Genomic DNA, 6,000 nt, shown 5'->3' with positions numbered 1-6,000 from the left:
CTAGCGGCCTTACGGTAGTCATGCTCCCAGAGACGGCCTTGCCTGGGGTTGGTTTTAGAGATGATTTGGGCACTTTTCCACTTGGCTGAACAAGCATTTATCAAGGTCCCGAAGTGTGTGTGACACTGCCGGGCCCAGAAGATGATGCAGAGAACTGGGCATGCTTTATACACACTACACACGTGTGTAAAGACGAGTGTTTTTTTTTTTTTTTTTGAGCCATTCGAGAGCAAGTTGCCCATAGCTTGGCATGGACCCTTGTCCTGGGAAGGAGGTGGTGGCCTTCCACACCATGAGTTACTGTCTTTTCCATGGGAGCTGGCGGCGACCAGTGCAGACACCTGCTGCCAACGAGGAGGCCCCTCCGCCCTCCGTGATGCGGTGCCAGCTGGTGCTTCCTGCTGTGGCCCGTCTGCGGCACTCCATGCCTGCCGCTTGCGGCCCCGCCTTCCCCATGTATCTGTCATCACAGTATTTATTATTTGTCTGTTACTGGCAGTTCTTTGCTCAGATGTTGGCACCTGGTGATCAGCCCGCGTGGGTGGGCTGTTGACCTTGGTAGCTGCCTTGGTGGTTTAATCTTCATTTCCCTATGAAGTGAATTTGAATGTCTTCATTCAAAAACCGATGATGTAAGGGCCATCTATTTTTGTAAACTGAAGGAGGGGAGTGTATATAGCACAGTGATAGAATGTATGCTTAGCATGCACGAGGTCCTAGGTTCAATTCCCAGTACCTCCATTAAATAAATAAATAAATAAATAAACAAACAAACCTAATTACCTTCCCCCCAAAATTAAAAAATAAAAACAAATAAAAATAAAAATAAAATAAAATAAAAAGTCATCACTATTCCGAAGGTCATCTAGGATTTCTCCTGTGTTATCTTCAAGGAGTTTTACAGATTTGCGTTTTACATTTAGGTAAGTGATCCATTTTAAGTTAATGTTTGTGAATCATGTAAAGTCTGTGTCTAGATTCTTTTTTGCACATAGATGTCCTATTTTTAAAACGCCATTTGTTGAAAAGATGATGTTTATTCCATTTATTGCTTCTGCTTCTTTGTCAAAGATCAGTTGGCTATATTTATGTGGGCCTGTTTCTGGGCTCTCTTTTCTGTTCCATTGACCTATCTGCCTATTCTTTTGCTAAATTTCACTGTCTTGGTTACTATATAGCTTTATAGTTAGTCTTTTTTTTTTTTTTATAGTTAGTCTTGAAGTCAGGTAATGGCAGGCTTCCAACCTTGTTCTTCTCCTTCAGTATTGCATTGGTTAGTTTGAGTCTTTTGGCCCTCTATATAAACTATAGAATTGGTTTATCAATATCCACAAAATAACTTGCTGAGGTTTGATTGAGATGGGATTGATCTACAGATTGAGTTGGAAAGAACTGACATCTTGACAATTTTGAGTCTTCCTGTCCATGAACATGGGATGTCTCCACATTTATTGGGCTCTTTCACTTTACTTTGTTCTTTTCTTTATATAAGCTTGTACATATATTTTGTTAGATTTATGCTTAATATTTCACTTTTGGGGAGCTAGTTTAAATGGTATTATGTTTTTAATTTCAAATCCCACTTGTTCATTGCTGGTCTGAAGGAAAGCAAATGACTTTTGTATGTTAACATGTATCTTGCATCCTTATTATAATTGCTTATTAGTTCCAGGAGTATTTTTGTTGATCCTTTTGGAATTTCTACATAGATGATCATGACATTTGTAAACAAAGACAGTTTTACTGCTTCATTCCCAAACGGTATGCATTTTATTTCCTTTTCTTGTCTTATTGCATTAGCTAGAACTTCTAGTTGGAAGTTGAAAAGGAGTGGTGAGAGGGGACATCCTTGCATTGTACCTGATCTTGTGGGGTAGTTTTGAATTTCTCACCATTAAGCATGTTACCTGAAAGTATATTGTTATCTGTGAATATATTAGCTGTAAAATATTCTTTATCAAGTTGAGGAAGTTCCCTGCTATGCCTAGTTCACTAAGAGTTTTATCATCAATGGCTGTTGAATTTTGTCAAATGCTTTTTCTGCATCTATTAATATGGTATGTGATTTCTCTCTTTTAGCCTGTTCATTTGATGGATTATATTAGTGGTTGTCTAATATTGAACCAGACTTGCATCCTGGGATAAAGCCTGTTTGGTTGTGGTGTATAATTCTTCTTATATATTGTTGGACTTGATTTGCTAATATTTTGTTGAGGAGTCTTGCAGACATATGGGTCTGCAGCTTTCTTTTCTTGTAATGCTTTTTGTCTGGTTTTGATATTAGGGTAATCCTGGCCTCAGAGAATGAGTTAGGAAGTATTTCCTCTGGTTCTGTCCCCTGAAAGAGAATGCAGAGAACTGGTATATTTCTCCTTAAATTTTTGGTAGGATTCACCAGTGAAGCCATCTGGGCCTGGTGCTTTCTGTCTTGGAAGATTATTCATCCTTGATTCAGTTTCTTTAACTGATAGAGACCTATTTAGATCATCTACTCCTTGTGTGACTTTTGGCAGATTGTGTCTTTTTTAAAATGGGTCCATTTTATTGAGATTATCAAATGTGAGCACAGTTTTTCATAATATTCTTTTGTTATCCTTTCATGTCCATGTGATGTAGTGATGACTCCTGTTTCATTTCTGCTATCAGTAATTAGTGTCATTTCTCTTTTTTTCTGTTACTCTGACTAGAAGCTTATTAATTTTATTAACCAATAAAATAAAGGGGTGGCGGTGCTACCATGGCCAGTGAGAAATGCCAGAGGCCAAGCAGCCTGAAGAGATCAGTGCTTGGGCGGGCAGCCTAGCACCCAAGTCTGGAGGCCATTCCGAGCAGGGGGGTTTCTACAAGGGGGCTGGGCACGGGGTGTCAAGGATCTGAGTAGGGTCAGAGGACACCAGGGGAGGGGCATCAAGACAAGGGGATTCATCAAACAACTGTCTCTAGGGTCATGAGAGACAGGCCGAGAAGGAGCTACAAAGTGTGGAAAGGGGGAAAACCAGAATGGCCCCCGGGTGTCGCATCAGAGCTGGTGCCACAAAGTCATGGCTTTAGTGTACGCGGACACAGAAATAAATACAGCGTAGATACAAGTGTAAGTACATACGCTGAGAATCCAGGAGCGGGAACAACACCCGGTGCCCTGCCCTTGGTTGCCAACCCCCAGGGTCCCTTGGAGAAATGCCTCATTCTGGACGGGGCAGGGGAGACAGAAGATGAGTCAGGAAGACGTCGTCCCCCAGAAAGGAAAGAGTCTCACGGAATGACGGGGACCTGCCACAGAGGCCAGGCTGAGGGGCCACTGGCCAACTCGGGGGAAATTTTAGCAAAATAATGCCAGTAACAGGTACCTTGTAAGTGAGCCCACAGTGACATATGTGAATAGACGTGAAGTTTTACGAGGAATGAGGTGTTTACATTGTCTCGAAGAACCTCCACGTAAAACACGTTTTAATCATAAAGGGAAGGCAAATCACTTGCAGTGGGGTCCTGGTGGAGCCACCTTCCCCCAGGGCCTAGGTGGCCGTCGGCACTGGTGCCCACCTGGGGGCACAGCGACCAGGACGAGCGTCACCCATGTGGTGCTGTGCCGTCGCTGCAGGACCTGAACCTTGTGAGGAAGGCACACGAGCCGCAGTTGAGGGACACAGGCCGCTGGATGACCGGCCTGTGCCTGTGAGTGTGGAGCCACGGAACACTGGAGACTCTTCTAGACAGAGGGAGCTCGGGCCACGTCACCTAAACATGGCACAAGCTGGAGGCTGGGCCCGTTGCTGGGACAGCTGGCATGCTGTGGCTGGACTCTCAGGTCTGTGTTGCATTCCAGGCTCTCCCTGACCCCGCTGCCACCCCCTCCGCCTCCTCCCACAGGGGCAGTCCTGACCCCAGGTGCACCTGCGGGGTCACGGGTGTGCAGGCGCAGGGGCTGTGAGCACCGGCCAGCAACCCACTCTCCAGGGTTCAGGGGGAAGTTTCTTTGCATCGTACCTGCAAAATCCCTGCAAGGTTGGGATTGTTTTAAGATGAAACTACTTTAAAAAACTAGTTCGGATACTAGATTTTATGGAAGCCAGCTTCTGTACAGGAATTGTCATTAGAATCGCTTGAACAAGATAGTGTCTTCAGAACCAGAGAGAGGGGGTTCCCGAGGGCAGCACTCCCCCGGCGCTCTGTGCTGAGGGAGCCCACGGCCTGAGTTCCTCCTGCTGAAGTGTCCGTGCCGCCCTGGCCGCAGGGTCAGTCCTAGTGATCTGGCCCGACGCCGTTTCCGAAGAGGCCAAGAGTAAACAAAACAAAATGAATCACTATTCAAGCATACACATCCTTACAGTAAAGCTGTCTGCCCCCAGATGAGCTATAAATTCAACTCACTTTCAATCAAAATACTGTCAGGAGTTTTCATGGAACTTGGCAACTGGTTTTGGAATTTTTAGAGGACAAAGTACCAAGGTACATCCTGGAAGGACAGGGGGCAGGTGTCTAGACTTCTGATGCTCTGGAAATCAGGGCCTGTGCAGTGGCAGAGGGACAACTGGGTAGACTGGCCGAGTGGACAGAGGACCCCGGAGATGATGTGGCCCTGCGGGGCAGAGCTGACACTCACATAGGAGGCTGTGCCCTGCTCTGGACCATGTTCAGGACGTCCTCTGTGACCCATTTCAGCCAACGGGCTCTACTGGGGCATCTGGAAAGCCTTTTGTTCCTGAGAGAAAAGCCTGGGCCCTCGAGGGGAGCTGTACCCGGGGATGTGGGTGCTGGGTACTGGGTGGGGATTCCCGACTCCCCAGCTGCTGTCAGTTTAGAAAGCCGGGGGGGGGGCTCTGCCGCATCTTCCCCATGGCCCCCAGGCCCCCTGGCTCCCGGCTCCCCCTCTCTATTCCATCCTGTCTTCTCTGCGCTTCAGTCCAGAGGTTTTCTGTTGTCCCGTGTCCCAGTCAGCAGTCTTCTCACCTGAACAATCTGGTACGAGAGCCATGTGGAACCGTTCACTGTGCCTTCTGGGTTTGGAACGTGCTGGGGCGCGAGTCCTGATCACGCGCAGAGCCTGTCTCTAGTGACACACTCCACGTCCTCAGCCTTCCTGAAGGGGGTGACTGTGGTGAAGTCTGCGTCTGGACAGAGCCTGGGCCTGTTTCTGTTGTCCCTCTGCTCACCTGTCAGTCCCCACTGCCCCTTCTTTAATGTCTGATCATGTCTTACCCAGAGTCAAATGATGCATGTAATGCTACAGACGCTTTGGGTTTTTTAAGAAAAAAAAATTTCCTCTGTGCAGAAGGATGCAGTAGGGCAGGCGACCTGCGGTGGTCAGGATGCACAGGACACAGTGGTGTCCAGCTTTGTGGAGCTGATGCAGGAAGACGGCCACGGGGCATGAGGGCCGTGCCTCAGGTCTTGGCTGAGCCCCTGGGACGTGTCCTGCCAAGTGTGGGTCCTTGGCTTCGTGCAGGAAAGAGTTAAAGTGCGGGCCGGAGCTGAGTAAGGGTAGATGTATTTAGAGACACACACCGCACGGGGTGTGAGGCCAGAGAAAGGCCAGGAAAGGGCCGTGGGAACTGGGCGCTCAGGCTAGAGTAAAAGCAGGCACACACTCCACAGCCAGAGTGCGGGCCGGCTCCAAGGAACAGGGAGCGAGAAAGGGCAGCCAGGTGTGGTGGTGCCAGGCCTTATGGGCTCGGTAGCGTCACGCGCCTACAGGTGGGACCGCTCCAGCTGCCCTGGGGAGGGGCTGGGGTTCCCAGGAACCGGCCGCTGCCCACTCTGACCTCCTGTGGTTAGCCTCGGGGCTGTCGTGGCGCCTGCGGGCATGCCGCTTACCCCGCTGTTACAAGGAGCATATGATGAAGCCCAGGGTCTGCTAGAAGCCAAGCCTCTTAGTCCTCAGGGCCAACTGGGAGGGGAATCTTCCACCATTTTGGTGTTAATTGCTGTCAGTCCTTGAGCGGCTGTGTCCTGCCCCCTTCCCTCCTGTCTCAGGGCTGCTGCCTCACTGCCCTCCTGGGTCCC

Source organism: Vicugna pacos, chromosome 12 (genome assembly GCF_048564905.1).
Source record: "Vicugna pacos chromosome 12, VicPac4, whole genome shotgun sequence".
NCBI lineage: Eukaryota > Metazoa > Chordata > Mammalia > Artiodactyla > Camelidae > Vicugna > Vicugna pacos.
Note: the sequence above shows the minus strand (reverse complement) of the source record.